Genomic DNA, 19091 nt, shown 5'->3' on the forward strand with positions numbered 1-19091 from the left:
AATAACGGTTGTTTTATTTAAAAAAGCTTTAAGGGTTTTCACATAAATTCCGAGTCAGCACTCCCAACTGATTACTAAGCTTTATGTTGAAACGAAATCAGGCAGATTCAGCGTGGTGGCGATGTCGCACAGATGAGGCGATCTGCTAATTCTCAATAGTTTCACATTAAATATTGGATTTATTATAAAAATTTTGTTATCAGAAATTTTGGAAATTTTTTAAATAGCTAAATAGACTTGACTTATAACGATATAGTTTACTAAGCGACTAACCCAGTACACGGTCACCTGTTCCTAGTAGCAGTTTGCCTATCTAATGGTTCCCAGGAGCAACAGAAAATAAGATTTGCAGTATTTCATATAATTATTGGATGATTTTAACAATGTAAAATGTTATCATCGTTTACTCATTAAGACGTCTATATATTCAGACTGAAGTGAAGAATGAAAATTTGTACCGAGTTCGGAATTCGAACCCAGGTCTCCTGTTCACTAGGCAGATGTGCTATCCACTACGTCACGCTGGCACAGTGGCCTTGCAGAAATGAACAGACTACCGTATCTCGCCTCCTTCCTAAGTCCAAATCCATGCGTTTTCTTCAGGCAATTTTCAGAAGTACATGTCTAAAAAAAAACTCAGGACACTGAACTGCATTAAAAAGACACGTCATTAGTACCACCGGCTTCGGCCGTAAGCTGTCATCTGGTAGGAAAATCACTTACATTTAAATTATCATGAAAATTGAAACAAAAAGCACTGAACATTTTAAACCACATGAAACAAAATGGTTCAAATGGCTCTGAGCACTATGGGACTTAACATCTATGGTCATCAGTCCCCTAGAACTCAGAACTACTTAAACCTAACTAACCTAAGGACAGCACACAACACCCAGCCATCACGAGGCAGAGAAAATCCCTGACCCCGCCGGGAAAACCACATGAAACACGTAATAAAAAGCTCATTCATTGTTTATTGTCTTACTGTTCAATTTTTAGACACACACACACAGACAGACACACACACACACACACACACACACACACACACACACACACACACACTCATGCCCCCTGTTTTAGTTGTATTTATATCTTATCTCTTTTTTACTTTAATACAGTCTTTCATGTTGGCTTTTAGGCAGTTTTGCCGAATACTAACGTTTACGTATTGTTACATTTATTCTTATCTTTGTAGTTTATTTTGTATCGACCTTGTGAACCACATTTATGCAAGCGAAGGAACCAGTCAGTCCCGTTTTCCGCTCTTTTGCAGGTATGTTGGTTAGTTGGGCGGAGAAGGGACCAAACTACGCCGTCATCAGTCCCTCCGATCTTAGATTAACTAAAACCAATAAAATCCCACATTAAAAGAGGGAACTACAATATCCATAAAATGATAAACTATTAACAGGGAAGGAAGGAAAAGGACAGAAGAAGAGGTGAGGGAAAGAAAGTGACTAATGACAGGGGCGTGAAGGAAGAAGCACAGGAGACAAGAGAGATGCTCAGGACATAACAGACCCCATAAGGAAAGGAGTGGGAAGGCAGAGGGCCAGGGTGAATCACCAAGCCCAGTTGAAGCCAATCCAGTCGGGGCGATGGGGCAGCAAGAGGGCCTGCCATCCCCTCCACTCAACGATAAGGTGGAACGTCCCTCCCTTAAATAAAGCGATGAAAACCCCCCATCACGAATAAAACGTAAAACGAGACCCGCCGCTGAGGCATCGTCAGCCAACACCAGGGGGTAGCGATTCTGGGAAGCTAAAAGTCCGTCGTAGAGTGGCTTCGTTGGGGCAGTCCAATAAGGTGTGAGCCACAGTCAACATCGATCCACAACGACCAGAGAGGGGGGTCCTCAGACGGAGGAGATAACTGTGAGTCTACCAAGTATGGCCGATGCGGAGCCGGCGTAGGACGACAGAGACCTTACGAGAGGCCCAGCAGGAGGACCGCCGCGGAGTTGTAGAATCCTTAATTGCCTTAGGCTTGTTCGGCGAAGAATGTGCCATTCTGCATTCCAAAGGCCCAAAACCTGACGACGTAATGTCGAGCGAAGGTCTACCTCTGGAATGCCAATAGCAAGAGATGGCCTGGAAGTAGCTAACTTAGCCAATCGATCGGCAAGTTCATTGCCAGGAATCCCAACATGGCTTGGGGTCCAAATGAAAACCACCGAGCATCCACGTCGAGCAAGGAGAGAAAGGGAGTCCTGGATAGCGATTACCAACAGGTGGCGAGGGAAGCACTGGCCGATAGCGTGCAAACCGCTCAATGAGTCACTACAGATAGTGACGGATAGTCCTGAGCACGGGCGGAAATGGTCCAGTGCGCGCAATATGGCTACCAATTCTGCAGTAAAAACACTACAGCCATCGGGCAAGGAACGAAGTTGTGTGGGTCACGCATAGGTGTAAGCAAAACCAGTGCGGCCAGAAACCATGGAGCCATCAGTATAAATCACTTCTGAACCCTGGAATGAATTGAGGACACAGTAGAATTCGTGGCGAAGAACCATCGGGGGGACAGAATACTTTGAATCGATTGAGAGATCAAGACAGAGCTGTGGCCGAGATACGCACCAAGGAGGGGTACATGTGTGAGCAGAGAAGAGAGGCGCTATTTTGCAGGTATGTGCTACGGTTCCCATCTCATTGCCTCCTACGTCAGTCGCTTCCGCCGCGGCAAGCTGCCTTCTGGGCCGTCTGCACTAGTCACTTCCAGGAGGGCGCTGTGGTAGCTGGTTGGTTGGTTGGTTGGTTTGGGGGAGAGGACCAAACAGTGAGGTGATCGGTCCCATCGGATTGGGGAAGAAGTCGGTCGTGCCCTTTCAAAGGAACCATCCGAGCAATTGCCTGAAGCAATTTAGGGAAATCACGGAAAACCTAAATCAGGATGGCCGGACGAAGGTTTGAACAGTCGTCCTCCCGAATGAGAGTCCAGTGTGCTAACCGCTGCACCACCTCTCTCGCTCTTGGTACCGGGTCCTACACGGGAGCTGAGTTACTTGTTTATTTACAGTATTATTGAGGTCATGTCTGTCCATATTCCTTCCTCTATTATAGCCTCTCTTTTCAAAAAAATGGTTCAAATGGCTCTGAGCACTATGGGACTTAACATCTGAGGTCATCAGTCACTTAGAACTACTTAAACCTAACTAACCTAAGGACATCACACACATCCATGCCCGAGGCAGGATTCGAATCTGCGACCGTAGCGGTCGCGCGGTTCCAGACTGTAACGCCTCTTTTTTCCAGTCCCATGTGTGTGTTTGATATGGGCATGACATCCCCCCCCCCCTCCCTACATAATTGGCTGGCCCGTCCGCCACAGATTTATCTTTTCACCATTATCTGAGTACACCACATGTCACGACTTTATCTTTCCACGTAGTACTTGTTCGCTAATAAACCCCCTAGTTCGCAGTTGGTTGCACCTGAAGATGAAGCCTTAGGCTTCGAAACCGATCATGCAGTAAATTAAGAAATTACTGGAAACTGAAGCATTTTTTTTATTCTGTATCATTCTTATTGACCAATAAGCACTGACAGTCTTCGTCCACTGGGACCATCTAACCTCCTCCGTCGTCAGGCTGCAGAGACAACCCCTGCAGCACATCGTCACTCGCATCTTCATAGGCCGGTTCAAGGCTAACTTTTGAACAGAAAGAGAGACCATTACGGAGTGTCATTATCTATACACTATACGGGAAACGTAATTGCTCCGTCTGTGAGTGAAGAGCAAAATGTCGTTTGGTACTCTAGTGGGACGTACCTACTATATTAACGCTTTAAAGCTCGTGCGACTGGTGGGAAGCTGCGAAGTAATACAGAACTAGTTTTACTGCTATATTCCTTGAGCGCGACATACTGGTGCCTAAACGAGCAACCAGACGTCCTAGTCGCCTTTTATACCCACAATTAACTGTACTGAATAAATGTAAGACAACACATTAGCTTTGACGACCTTCATACTAACTGCCGTCGGCGTGGTACACGCTCGATTCGGGGCAACTTTAGCAAAGACTTCTTGAGTAATCGATCGCATAAGCGCTGCCACCGTTCAGAGAGGGTCAAGACGAGAGCTATCATAAAATGGGGCGGGTGTAATTACGATCTTTGGAAAAGGAGAGAAAAAGCAGGTCATTAAAGGTTGAACACGAACTCAACCGACAAAAGAGTATTTTGGTATAAGGGACCCATGGTCTCTGGTAGCTCGTTACAGTGTAGTAAGGTAATTATGATTTATTCAATTCGTACCCTAATTATCTTACTTTCTGTGCAAATACCGCTACAACAATGGAAATGATCGTAACATCCAATCACCAAAACGCGTAATATATCCTGTTTCTCGTAGAAGCCTTTATACACATGCAAAAGGACTGGGATGTGGTTGTCGTCACTGCAGGAACACCTCGGCGTAGACGTCGCAGTACCGTTCTTCCCACTACATTCATTCAGTGAAACCACACACACCAACTGCATATCGGTCAGCTCCTCATCGGTAAACGTATCCATACTGCTGTGTATCGCTGTTAACGCGCAACTAACATAGCTGGACAAAAGGAGCCCGACAGAGAACAGTGCAGTACTGAATGCAAGCTTGAGGGCGAAGAATAAAGTGTTGTCAACAGCAATTACCGTGAACGAACGGAAGTAGTTTGTTTACAAACAAGACACCCAGCACGTACCTCCGACATCCACGCTGGCTTCCACTAGTTTCAATGCAATACGAATATAAAGATAGTTGGGACAAGAAACCAAACAAAATGCGATAACTCTTACAGAGCCGGGGCCCCGTGGGCCCCTTATACCAAAATACTCAGAAGGTATCCCTGAACAACCTCTGGCAGTTTTTTGGTGAATTTATGGTTCACGCTAAGTACAGGGTGTCTCTCGTAAGAGATGTTACACGCATTTTCTCGGCGTTTTCGGCAGATATTTGCAGTTTCATTTTTGCAATACGTAGCCCAAACAAATACTGCTCATCAGGTCTTTCATGCGACGCTGAGTGTGGACGGAAAGCGTCAGTCTGTATAATGTTACAAATTATTTTTGGCCACTCGGGTTAGCCGCGCAGTCTAGGGCGTCTTGTCAGGGTCCGCGCGGCTCCCCCCGTCGGAGGTTCGGGTCCTCCCTCGGGCGTGTGTGTGTGTGTGTGTGTGTGTGTGTGTGTGTGTGTGTGTGTGTGTGTGTGTGTGTGTGTGTTGTCCATAGTGTAAGTTAGTTTAAGTTAGATTAAGTAGTGTGTAAGCTTAGGGAACGTTGACCTAAGCAGTTTGGTCCCATAAGATCTTAGCACAAATTTACAAATATTGATTTTTAAAGCGGAATTTTACATGCCCATTCCATAGAGATCTCCGAAATTAGTGTGGTGACATATTTGTTTTACCGAAATGTATCACCAGGGGCCATAAAAAGACGAAGAATAATCAGTTCTCCAGCCGCGACAGCACCGCTCTGGCGGGCACTGACTGGTACCAACCACCATGTAGCAGCGCTGCTCACTTTCTTTTGGTGTACTGGTTATTCTTCGAGTTTTACGGACCCTGTTAATACACACTGACAAAGCGAACATCGCACTGACTAATTTGTGATCGCTCTATCGTGTGAGCACGTAAAATTCCACTTTGAAATTAATTTTGTTTGTAATGGAAAACAAAGAAAAAAATGGTTCAAACGGGTCTAAGCACTATGGGACTTAACATCTGAGGTCATCAGTCCCCTAGACTTAGAACTACCTAAACGTAACTAACCTAAGGACATCACACACATCCCTTCCCGAGGCAGGATTCGAACCTGCGGCCGTAGCAGCAGCGCGGTTCCGGACTGAAGCGCCTAGAACCGCTCGGCCACAGCGGCCGGCTAATGGAAAACAAACAGACGCTTTAAGTCGACACTGTGGGTAGTATGAAAGACGTGATGAGCGGCCTTTGTTAGGGATGACTCCAGATAAACACTGTAAAAAGAAACAAAATACCCGCCGAAGCACTAGAGAAAATGCGCTTGACAACTCTTAGCCAAGACACGCAGTGTATACAGTCAGTTCCACAAGAAAGTGCACGCCGTTATCTATATGAAGTAAAAGACACTATTATAAATATGTGTTTAAGTGAAAATACATGTAATTACTAATTGCACAATTACCTAGTAGTTAATCCAATAGCCGCCATTAACGATTATAGCTTGGCACCTTAGCACTCTCTCTGGTAAATCATCCACGTTTCCATCCTCTAAATATCATTTGACCCACTTCGCAACGAATGTCTGACTTTCTAAGAATTTTAGCAGCAGCTCCATATGAAAGTTTTGGTCCCTTGGATGATTTACAAGGAACACTGCCTCGTGACGCTTCACATATTTTGCACTCATTTTAAACTGCAACCGACAAAACATTCAACTCTCACGCTGTTTATCTACACACAGTGCGAAAGTGCATTGACTACAGATCTCAGACGACTACCAGAGATGTCGCTGCGGACGTTGCATTTGAAATTAATGGGCAAACTTTCTTGTGGAACTGACTATGTATCCGGGACATACCGACGATGAGCATGTTGCAGAAGTTATGCTGTCGATCGCTTAAGAGACAACTGGTGACAATTTTCAGAAATTTCATAAAAGTTCCTAAAAGTGTGACGTTGAAATTGTCATTGCTTTGTGAAAATAAAGGCAATATATTTGCAGTATGATTTCGGATGTTTGCTGGCATTTTATAACGCTACGACAAAGAAATGTGATTTCTATGATTCAGACGCAATAACGTACCTACGCACACCGAATTCACTTACCCAATGCTGCACGCCAAGTACTACCCTGTCTAAAAACGAATTTCTCTGGTTAAGTCTTAAGGGTTGGGCATATGTGACGTTCTGGGTTTAACGCGCATGTGCACTATGGTCGCGTATGCTTTATAACTCTCCTGATAAATGAATTGACTATTGACCAAAGATCAGAGGAATGCAGGAGAGTACCACATTTCCATTAGGATCATGCCTAGTAAAGTTGTCAGGTGTCCGACACAATTTAATGACAACCACTTTTCGTTTTTCCGTATTTTCAGGGATTAAAATTCAGAGCGAAAGGATATCAGTGATGAGATTTGCTGATGACATTGTTATCCTCAGTGAACGCGAAGAAGAATTAAGAACCTGTTGGATGGAATGAACAGTCTAATGAGAACAGAATATCGGTTGAGAGAAAACTGGAAAATGCCAAAAGATAATGAGATGGAGCAAAATTGGGAACATCGTGAAACTTTGCATCAAAATTATTGATCACGAAATACACTAAGTTCTGCTACCTTAAAAGAAAAATTACCGGTGACGGACGAGACAAGGAGGACACAAAAGCAGCCTGCCATAGGCAAAGATTGTGTACATAACCAAAAGTAATCTACTGGTATCCTTAATTTGAGGAAGAAATTTCTGAGAATGTAGGTTCAGAGCACAGCGTTGTAGCGAATCGTCTATAGCTGGAAAACGGGAACGGAAGAGAATAGAGGCGTCTGAGATGTGGTGCTACAAACGGATGCTGAAAATTAGGTGAATTGATAAGATAGAGAATAAGGAGTTTCTCCGCAGAACCGGGAAGAAAGGAACATACGGAAAACACCTACAAGAAGAAGGGACACTATGATAAGACATCTGTTACGCCATCAGGGAATAACGTCTGCGTTACTAGAGGGAACTGTAGAGGATAAAAACTGTAGGGGAAGATAAAAATTGTAGGGGGAGATAAAAACTGTAGGGGGAGACAGAGATCTGAATACACCCAACAAATAACTGAGGAATTAGGTGCAAGTGCTACTTGGAGATGATGACGTTAGCACAGGAGAGAACGGCGGGCCGCATCAAACCAGTAGGAAGACTGACGACTCAAAAAAAGCATATTCAAGTGAAATCTAGTAACTGGCTCCGAGTTCTTTCAAAGAGCAGACTACCTTGACGAGTGCCCTGCGCAGAGCGCTGGCGGCGGAAACAGACAAAACTGGGGAGATTACGTCCGCGCTAGCGTGTCGCCCTACAGTGTCGCCATATTACGTCACTCACAGCACCAGGCGCTCTCCTCGCGAAGCTCTCGTTCGAGCCGAATTTGCGAAAGCGAGTCACTGTATTGGCGGTAAGGTATTCCTCCGCCAAGGAGAAAACCGCAGCTGCCTAATCGCACCGATTTCGCTTAAAAGTTTCGAAGTACACCTCACCGCTGAATCTTGCCCTAGTTTCTGAGAAATACCTGCTGCCAGACAGTCTGCAGAACAACGATGAAGAGTTGTATAGTGCCGCCGTTTTAAGAGAACTTTATGCCTAGCAACTTTTTAATTTTTTAAATTTTAATTTCTTGCAAAGCGCGAACGGAATCGTACAGTTACGGTTGGATTGTAGAGGAAAAACCTTGTTCTATTAGTCAGTACAATGAATGCAAAGATTTTGGTTAGGCATAACCGTGACAGTTTCAATCATAAGTGTCATCAGCCACTTTAGTTCATGCTACATATTCTACATCTGCATCTACATTTATACTCCGCAAGCCACCCAACGGTGTGTGGCGGAGGGCACTTTGCGTGCCACTGTCATTACCTCCCTTTCCTGTTCCAGTCGCGTATGGTTCGCGGGAAGAACGACTGTCCGAAAGCCTCCGTGCGCGCTCTAATCTCTCCAATTTTACATTCGTGATCTCCTCGGGAGATATAAGTAGGAGAAGCAATATATTCGATACCTTATCCAGAAACGCACCCTCTCGAAACCTGGACAGCAAGCTACACCGCGATGCAGAGCGCCTCTCTTGCAGAGTCTGCCACTTGAGTTTGCTAAACATCTCCGTAACGCTATCACGCTTACCAAATGACCCTGTGACAAAACGCGCCGCTCTTCTTTGGATCTTCTCTATCTCCTCCGTCAAACCGATCTGGTACGGATCCCACACTAATGAGCAATACTCAAGTATAGAGCGAACGAGTGTTTTGTAAGCCACCTCCTTTGTTGATGGACTTCATTTTCTAAGGACTCTCCCAATGAATTTCAACCTGGCACCCCTTACCAGCAATTAATTTTATATGATCATTCCACTTCAAATCGTTCCGTACGCATAATCCCAGATATTTTACAGAAGTAACTGCTACCAGTGTTTGTTCCACTATCATATGATCATACAATAAAGGATCCTTCTTTCTATGTATTCGCAATACACATTTCGTAGGATCGCACTTCGATCACCAAGTGGATTTACACTGATGATCCGGAACATAATGACCACGACCTACTATCTATATAAACCCGTCCAGCCGATGGCAGCGTCACCTGGCGATGAGTAACAGCTAATCAGACACATACGATGCATATAGTATCAGTGAGTGTGCTGTTCGTGTGTAGGACGGGGTATGCTCGATCTGTCTCAGTTTGACCCAGGGCAGATTGTGATGGCTCGGAGGCAACGCACGAGCATTTCGGAGACTGCACGACTTGGGTGTTCGAGGAGTTCTGTGGTGAGTCTCTTCAACAGAGGTAAAACCACGTCCAGGCGTCGTCGGGTTGGGCGTCCACCCCTCATAACAGATATCGGACGTCGTAGGCTGGGCAGTCTTGTAAAACAGGGCAGGCCGCGAACCGAGAAGGAACTGACGTCAGACATCAATGCAGAGCAGAGTAAAAATGTGTCTGAAGACACAGTGCACCGAACACTCCTAACGACGGGGCCACCCCAGCCGACGATCCATGCATACGCCAATGTTAACACCACTACATCTACAACTACGACTGAAATGGGTAAGTGATCATCGGCACTGGACGTTGACGCAGTGGCAAGGCATTGGAGCATTGCATGGTGTGATGAATACCGATACCTCCTTCATCACGCCAATGGGAGGTCGCGAATCCGTCTTCTTCAAGGGGAACAGCTCCTTGACACCTGTATTGCAGAACGGAGGCAAGCTGGCTGCATTATGTACTGGGTAACATTCGTTTAGACCTTCATGGCTCCAATGGAGCTCGTGCAAGGCACCATGATAGCCAAGGAGTATCCTACATTAGTTGCAGACCAAATACACTCCTTGTCGATCAGGTTTCCAGACAGCAGTGACATTTTTCCAACAAGATATTGCTCCATGTCACAAGGCCAGGAGTGTAATGGAGTGGTTCAAGGAATATATTGGCGAGTTCCAATTTATGTACTGGCCGCCCAACTTGCCATATATGAACCCGATCTAATGCATCTGGGATGTTATTGAACGTGGCGTCAGAGATCATCGCCTCCCTCCCCGGAATCTAAGGGAATTATGTGAGTTGTGTGTGCACATTGTGGTGGCAGTTCTTCCCAGCCACCTATCAAGGCCTCAGTGTTTTCATGCCACGACGCATCAGCGCTGTTATCCGTGTCAAAGATGGACATACAGCATATTAAGTAGGTGGTCATAATGTTCTGGCCGATCAGTGTATTTAACATTTAAGTAACCACAGCCTTGTTGCCCTTCGACTCCCTTTGTTATTTTCTAGGGCCGCTTCTCTCTTCTTGTCTACAGGGAGCAGCCTGGTGATTTCGTTGTCTATTATTTCATCGATGTTGGTAAAGGTTGCTAATTCTTTTTTCATTTTAATATCAAGGGTGATGGTCGAAATCGGTACTAGACTGGCGACGAGTTGCTCCAGGTTTTTTTCAGTTGAGTGGGGGTTGAAGGCAGTGTTTTAAGCATTTGGTGAATGGTGACCCCACAAAGATAACACTCGAAAACGCACGAAAACAGCAGGTCGAAAACGAACACAGATCATTTTACAAGAAGAAGCAAATGTCTCTGTACTTTGCACTATTACATGTAAGTCAACTGATAACGTCGCTGCAGGGAAGATGGAAGACTATTTAATATTTGTCACGCCTTCCACCATTCCCATGCCTCGCTCAGACTCAGACGATGGAGATACCGGAGCAGCATCTTGGACTGAAAATGATTGAGAAAGGAAATCGGCCAAGTGCGTCTAAGTGGATCCATCCCAGCATTTGATGGAGCGGTTTACAAGAAGCACAGAATATCTAAATCTGGATGGCCGGACAGAGATCTGTCCTCCCGAACGCCAGTCCATTGTCTTAGGTACTTCACTGCAGCAACTCGCTCGTTGAAGAAGTTAGTTCACTGATTAATATATAAGTTAATTGCAAAATAAGTAAAAAAGGGGCACTAGGTCCACAACAAACGGAATGAAAGCCACGAACACAGTAATAAAGAAGCAGATATCATCAAACAAGTTACTCTTAAAAAAGTGAAAGTAGTTGGAAACAAACGTTTTTAACACCGAGGCAGTCCTCGATTCAGAGGAAGTACTACTCAGTGGAAGGCTTAATGCCCATAATTCAGGCACCACCCAAAACAAAGGAACTCTATGCCAACGTAATGCACATGTGAATCATCGTCTCCAAGCTAAGCAAAGTAACAATAGCAGCATGCCACGAAATCAAAGAAATAATAAACGAAATCAACAAGCTATTTCTTGTACGCACTTTCATTCATGACGTAGGGAACGGAAGGGCAACAGAGCTGTGTTTACGCTCGTTTTAAACGGATTCTCCGAAAATTTTAGTGTGAACTTGAAATTAACTGGTTACAGATACGACAATTTGGCCTATATGGTTATATTCAGTTTCCTGGCGAGATGAACTAATATTAGTTCCCACGATTAGAGTGGAAATAAGTTGCCGAAAATGCATCCGTTATGATGATGTTTAGCTGGAACCATCTTATGGTGACCTAAAAAATTATGAAAGTGGATCTCATTTACACGTCGTCGCATCTTTTCCACGCGGCTGGAAACTATTTTTTGTTACATTTATCTATGTTTTGTACCCTTGGCTCAACAGCTATGCAAAGGAGGCTGTCCGTTTCATTTAGCATATTACTGTTCATACGAATTACTTTCAGCTGTACCGATAGTGTCGTATTCGATATTGGAAGTATTGCGAAATGCTCATTTTTACTAGTATGGGAATGATAAGGCATCTATGATTCTGCTATTATCGTTGCGTAAAACTGGCTTCGAGACAACGCATGTTGATTTCAACTGTCGCTGTTGCAGAACAATGAATAATTACCGACTGTATTTTCAGTTCCTTTTTTATTCAACGTCAGCAATAAAGCCTTTACAGGTAGAACACTAGGTAAGTTTCACACGAAGGAGAAAACTTAAGAGTAGGAGATAAGAAAAGTTATTTAAGGAGTTTTCCCTACATTTGATTAGCAGTATGCCCACCTCAAGGGTTTCCTACACGTATAAATGCGAAAAAAATGGGCTAAAAGTGACAACATAAAATGCAGCTGCAACGTTCAAAATGCAATCGACAAAGAGTTGTACTGCGGAAGATATAAACGTTTTATGCCAACTGACGATGATCGAAAGCCAGAATTTCAAGTAATGTCGGTTTTCTGCCAGGAGTTTTCGTATGTAGAACATCAGTTTGACGTTATAAGAAAGACATTCATTCAGAGCACTTTAGCAAAGATGGAATGTTTTATTTTCGGTCGCCAACTCATTTCTTGTTCAGCCAGTCTAGTAGTTATAGGCCCTACGTTATTGGCCTAAATATAATTTGCAACACAAATTGCCGGAAATCCTCTAAATTATATGTTATGTGATGATATTAAATGCACTACAAATAACCTTATAGGTCAGGCAACCACATGTAAAAAACTTCTTCATAATGTGAAGGAACAATCAAAAAATTTGAGATCAGAGATGGTAAGACAGTTTATATTAAAGCTGAGTGAAAGTTCAAGTCCGCTATAGCTGTTTACTGTGTTTTCACTGTATGACGACAGTTTCATACCCTGGAGGTACATCTTCAGGTCACATGAAACTAATACTTTTTGTGACGCGAATTCTAGGGTACAAGCGCGCCTAAAAACATGTCACTCCTTGGTAAAACCTTGGATGAAACGGCAGAGAGGCATCCGACCCGGACCTTGCATAATCACTAATGCATCTCTAAAACACAATCTAAAAGGCCGGCCGCGGTGGCCGAGCTGTTCTAGGCGCTAGAGTCCGGAACTGCGCGACTGCTACGGTCGCAGGTTCGAATCCTGCCTTGGGCATGGATGTGTGTGATGTCCTTAGGTTAGTTAGGTTAAAGTAGTTCTAGGTTCTAGGGGACTGATGACCTCAGATGTTAAGTCTCATAGTGCTCAAAGCCCTTTTAACAATCTAAAAACGAGCCCGGATAGCATATCACAATCGACGTATGATAGAATAAAAGCATCCTCAAAATCGCGGGGGAAACAAAGAATTAAAAGATACACAATCCTTGGGAGTCGCCAGCTTACTTAAATGTATTGGTGTGCGTCAGATAGAACTACAAGTTACAGCAGTAGCCACACACGTTGCACTAACGCTGGAACGTATAGTTCTGTATCACGCACACCAATATATTGCAGTATGCTGATCACTCCCAAGGAATGTGTATCTCTTAATTCTCTGTCACGCCCGTGGTATTTGAAGATGGTTTTATTCTATCATACGTCGATTGTCAAGTGCTGTCCGGGCTCTTCTTTTGACTTTGCTTTTCACCCTTGCTTTAATGTGCTTTTTGTAAATAGTACAACTGTTCCTCATCTACATTCCACTGACTCCTTCCTCCCCTCTGCTCCTTCCTCTGCCTTTTCATCACGTTCATCAGTTTTTTGTCCATATAACAACAGTCTCTGCCCACACTCACTAGTGTTCTGTTTTGCCCTTTACATTCTTATGCTTTTAAATTTTTAACATAGAGTAATTCAAGGTTTATTTGTTGATGTAGCTCCTTCGTGAATTTCATTCCACTTGTGTTTTTGTATGGATATACATTCGTGAAAGGTTACATATCTTTGGAAAAACAATTGGATACAGACTCTCGCTCATGATGTCTGGACTATCTGTTTGGTTTTAAATTGTCTGACGGTGGCGCAGCGCACGATTAGCCGAGCGATCTAAGGCGCTGCAGTCATGGACTGTGCAGCTGGTCCCGGAGGAGGTTCGAGTCCTCCCTCAGGCATGGGTGTGGGTGTGTTTGTCCTTAGGATAATTTAGGTTAAGTAGTGTGTAAGCTTAGGGACTGATGACCTTAGCAGTTAAGTCCCATAAGATTTCACACAAATTTTTTTCTGACGGTGGCATACAAAGCCGAAATTTGGTTCACAACAAACTAGAAATTAGATGTTCTTGTACAACGTCGTAAGTTTGTGTTTCAGTTTTAATGATAATATATTAATGATGATAATAGTAATAATAATAACGAGAGTGGCGGTGGACGCTTCCTCAGTGTCTTACAGTATCATGCAGCTGACCTCTCCCTGACGTAGGATTACTAAGCTCGCTGGCCCCACTGACTGGGTACGGGACAGCACCGGTCAACATTCTATATACTTCTTTCCATCCGCAGTAATTAACACAACACAGTCAACAATACCTTGCAGAACTACTCCTCACGATCATCCTTCACTGTCCAAGTTTACTGTTTGGACACCAGCCATCAAGTTTCCGTGGCCTCTGTAAATTGGGAGCTACGGCAAGTTTGGCCACAAGGACCGGAATTTCTTTGTTGCGGGAGACTGTGGCGCCGCCAGAGAAGGACTGCTTTGTGAGGCGTCTGGCGCGGCCCTGGAAGGGCGCCAGTCACGTGGTCGAGCCCTGCGCATACGGCAGAAAATAGGCCCTGCACGTGCCCACCAGCTGATCCCGCCGACAGGCAGTCCTTTGTTTTCGTCAGCTGCTATCTGACTCCGGAACACGTTGTTATAATCCTGATGGACGTCTGCAGATTAGGATTGACGTCAATAACAATTAAATCAATAACTTTTTTATCTGACTGAATATTTTATCAAATATGACTACGCGATTTTAATTAATTCACAATAAATTAGTAATGAACATGAAAAACGTTCTGTTCGCTGCGGCAACATCCGACTCTGAAGTTTAAACGATTTCAGCACAAGAAAATTACGCTACCAGATGCATAAATCAGAAACTGCTGTTCATTGCATTTTTCTGCAATTAATTAATTTGACTTCCGTGAGGGAAAATCTTAAGTAAGAGAAATACCTAAAGAATTTATTCCGAAGTATCGGTTTGCGGAACAGAATAGAGGTTTTTCCTTTTCACTGCATCTAGTGGTTTTGATAGGTAATGCGTTGCGTTACACTGATAAAAGCTTAATTTTTCGACTGAAGTCTATGTACGATCTTAGCGTAACGCCATATTGCTCCATTGTCCTATACATGTTACATTTACATGTACAGCAATATTTCAGTGACTTTCGGTCAGCATAGTAATCTGGCTATGGGCAAAAATATGTCAACTCAAAAACACAACACGTTACCATGCCTAATAAGGTGAAGGCAAACTGTTGCCATTCAAAATAGCTTCCAGTCGTTTCAGAATTCCTAAATACACGTGTTGTATGTTTTCCAAGGGTATCTTTAACAATTCTTCCTGTAAAACAGTGGCAAGTAGAGGTAAAGATAGTGGATGGTTCAAATGGCTCTGAGCACTATGGAACTTAACATTTGAGGTCATCAGTCCCCCAGAACTTAGAACTACTTAAACCTAACTAACCTAAGGAAATCACACACATCAATGCCCGAGGCAGTATTCGAACCTGCGACCGTAGCGGTCGCGCGGTTCCAGACTGAAGCGCCTAGAACCGCTCGGCCACACCGGCCGGCAAAGATAGTGGAGGTGGATGAGATCTGGTGAGTGTGGTAGCCAGGGAAGTTGCGTCAATTTATTCTCGTGCTCACAAAACCAGTCCTCGACGATATGAGGTGCATAAAAACTCAGCATCACCATTGCCGAACTAACGTAGAACCATGGGATAGACCTGATCAGCCGAAATGGTAACATATTCCTCGGTAGTTTTTTTTATGTGGTTTTAGGGCGCACAACTTCAATGGTCATTAGCGCCCAGACTACGTTAGGAATGCACCGCGAGGCACAAGTTTAAAACAGCAACTAAAAGGGAAAACACGATAAAAGACAGACTGAGAGGCATAGGATTAAAAAAAAAAAACAGCATAATCAAATGTCCTTAGAGAGGTTTGTCAAGTTGATAAAACGAAGAACGCGAGCAGCTGCTCGTGGGTCATCCGCTGAAATGGCATCTAGAGTACATGGCAGGCCAAGATCAAGACGCAGTGTGTTAAAATCCGGACAGGACGTTAAAATGTGGCGGACCGTCAGCAATTGCCCACATGGGCAGAACGGCGCCGGCGCAGCCGTCAGCAGATGGCGATGGCTGAACCGGCAGTGGCCAATGCGTAACCGGGCCAAAACGACCTCCTCCCGCCGAGAAGGGCGGGAGGAGGACGTCCAAGCCGCGGGAAGAGGTTTCAAGGCCCGAAGCTTGTTGTCTGTAAGTGCAGCCCAATCGGCATGCCACAGCGATAAAATGCGCCGACAAATGACCCTGCTACAATCTGACGAAGGGACACAACAAGAAGCTGTCCGAGGCTGGAGGACCGCAGCCTTGGCCGCGGCATCTGCAGCTTCGTTCCCAGGGATACCGACATAGCCAGGAACCCACATAAAGCTAACCGGAGAACCGACGTCCACCAGCTGCTGAAGAGAGCGTTGGGAAAGGGTGAACCGGATACGGATCACTGAGGCTTTGGATGGCGCTCAGGGAATCGGAGCAGATGACATAAGCAGAATGTCGGTGGCGGCAGATGTAACGAACAGCCTGGTAGAGGGCAAAGAGCTCAGCTGTGAAGACCGAACAATGGCCATGGAGCCGGTATTTGAAACTTTGTGCCCCGACAATAAAAGATCACCCGACCCCGTCATTGGTCTTAGAGCCATCTGTATAAATGAAGGTCATATTAATGAACTTCGAACGAAGTTCGACAAAACGGGAGTGGTAGACCGAACCGGGGGTAACCTCCTTTGGGAGCGAGCTGAGGTCAAGGTGAACGCGAACCTGAGCCTGGAGCCAAGGTGGCGTGTGGCTCTCGCCCACTCGAAAGGTTGCAGGGAGTGAAAAATTAAGGTGTTGAAGGAGGCGACGAAATCGAACTCCAGGGGGTAGCAGGGCAGAGACATACAACCCGTATTGACGGTCGAGAGAGTCGTCAAAAAAGGAACGATAAGACGGGTGGTCGGACATTGACAGTAGCCGACAGGCATACCGACAAAGCAGTGTATCGCGCCGGTAGGTGAGTGGCAATTCACCAGCGTCAGCATGAAGACTCTCGACGGGACTAGTATAAAACGCTCCGATCGCAATTCGTAAACCCCGATGTTGTATGGAGTTGAGGCGGCGTAAGATGGATGGCCGTGCAGAGGAGTATACGAAACTCCCATAATCCAGCTTGGAGCGGACGATCGACCGATATAGACGAAGTAGGACGGTTCGATCCGCTCCCCACGACATACCACTGAGAACACGGAGGACATTTAGAGAACGGGTACAACGGGCAGCCAAATATGACACATGTGGAGACCAGCTAAGTTTCCTGTCAAATGTAAGACCTAAAAATTTTGTTGTCTCCACGAATGGGAGAGCAACGGGACCGAGTCGTAAGGACGGTGGGAGAAACTTTTTGTAGCGCCAGAAGTTAATACAGACAGTCTTCTCGGCAGAAAAACGGAAGCCATTGGCGACACTCCAGGAGTAAAGACGGTCAAGAGAACGCTGAAGACAGCGCTCCAGGAAACATGTACTCTGCGCGCTGCAATAGATGGTAAAATCGTCCACGAAAAGGGAGCCTGATACATCAGCTGGGAGGCAATCCATTATTGGATTGATCGCTATGGCGAAGAGAGCGACGCTCAAAACTGAGCCCTGTGGCACCCCATTCTCCTGGCGAAAGGTGTCTGATAGGACAGAACCCACACGTACCCTGAACTGTTGATCCATTAAAAAGGAACGAATAAAAAGAGGGAGGCGACCACGAAGGCCCCATGTATGCATGGTGCGGAGAATGCCCGCCCTCCAACGGTTGTCGTAAGCCTTCTCCAAATCAAAGAACACAGCCGCGGTCGGGCGCTTCCGCAAGAACAAGAAGTTATTCATAATGAAGGTCGACAAGGTAACCAGATGGTCAACAGCAGAGCGGCGCCTACGAAATCCACATTGTACTTGGTAAGTAGGCGTCGAGACTCGAGCAGCCAAACCAAACGAGAGTTAACCATTCGCTCCATCACTTTACAGACATAGCTGGTAAGCGAGATGGGTCGATAACTGGAAGGAAAGTGCTTGTCCTTCCCCGGCTTAGGAATCGAGACAACAATAGACTCGCGCCAGCATGCGGGAACATGTCCCTCAATCCAGATGCGATTGTAAGTACGAAGAAGAAAACCTTTACCCGCAGGAGAAAGGTTCTTCAGCATCTGAATATGAATAGAATCAGGCCCTGGAGCGGAGGACCGTGACCGGGCAAGTGCGTTTTCGAGTTCCCGCATGGTGAATGGGGCATTATAACTTTCACGATTCGAGGAGCGGAAGTTAGGTGGCCTAGCCTCCTCTGCCTGTTTGCGGGAGAGGAAGGCAGGGTGGTAATGAGCGGAGCTCGAAACCTCTGCGAAAAAGCGGCCGAAGGCATTGGAGACATCCTCAGGGGCCACAAGGACGTCATTCGCGACCGTCAAGCTAGAAACTGGTGAGTGGACCTTAGTGCCAGACAGCCGGCGCAGGCTACCCCAGACAACAGAAGAAGGAGTAAAACTGTTGAAGGTGCTGGTGAAAGCAGCCCAGCTGGCTTTCTTGCTTTCTTTAATAATACGACGACACTGTGCACGTAATCGTTTATAATTGATACAATTCGCCACTGTAAGGTGGCGTTTAAAGGTGCGTAAAGCACGTCGACGAGCACGTAAAGCGTCTCTACATGCTGCGGTCCACTAGGCGACCGGTACGCGACGTGGAGAAGAAGTAGGGTGAGGGATGGAATATTCAGCAGCAGTGAGAATGACTTCCGTGAGGTGTGCGACCTGACGATCGCAGGTTGTGAAGGTTTGATCCTGAAAGGTCGCCCTGGAAGAGAAGAGCCCCCAGTCTGCTTTGGAGATGGTCCAACTAGATGAGTACGGAGAGGGGGTATGCTGCAGGAGATGGATGACACACGGGAAGTGGTCGCTTGAATAT

The 19091-nt window shown here is 45.4% G+C and overlaps 1 protein-coding gene across 1 annotated transcript in view; it reads right to left on the bottom strand.

Annotated features, from left to right (window-relative positions):
• Positions 1-19091, bottom strand: part of LOC124605634 (sodium-coupled monocarboxylate transporter 1) — a 327470-nt gene that overhangs the window by 279642 nt on the left and 28737 nt on the right. The window lies entirely within an intron of this gene.

This window comes from Schistocerca americana, chromosome 3 (assembly GCF_021461395.2).
Source record: "Schistocerca americana isolate TAMUIC-IGC-003095 chromosome 3, iqSchAmer2.1, whole genome shotgun sequence".
Lineage (NCBI taxonomy): Eukaryota > Metazoa > Arthropoda > Insecta > Orthoptera > Acrididae > Schistocerca > Schistocerca americana.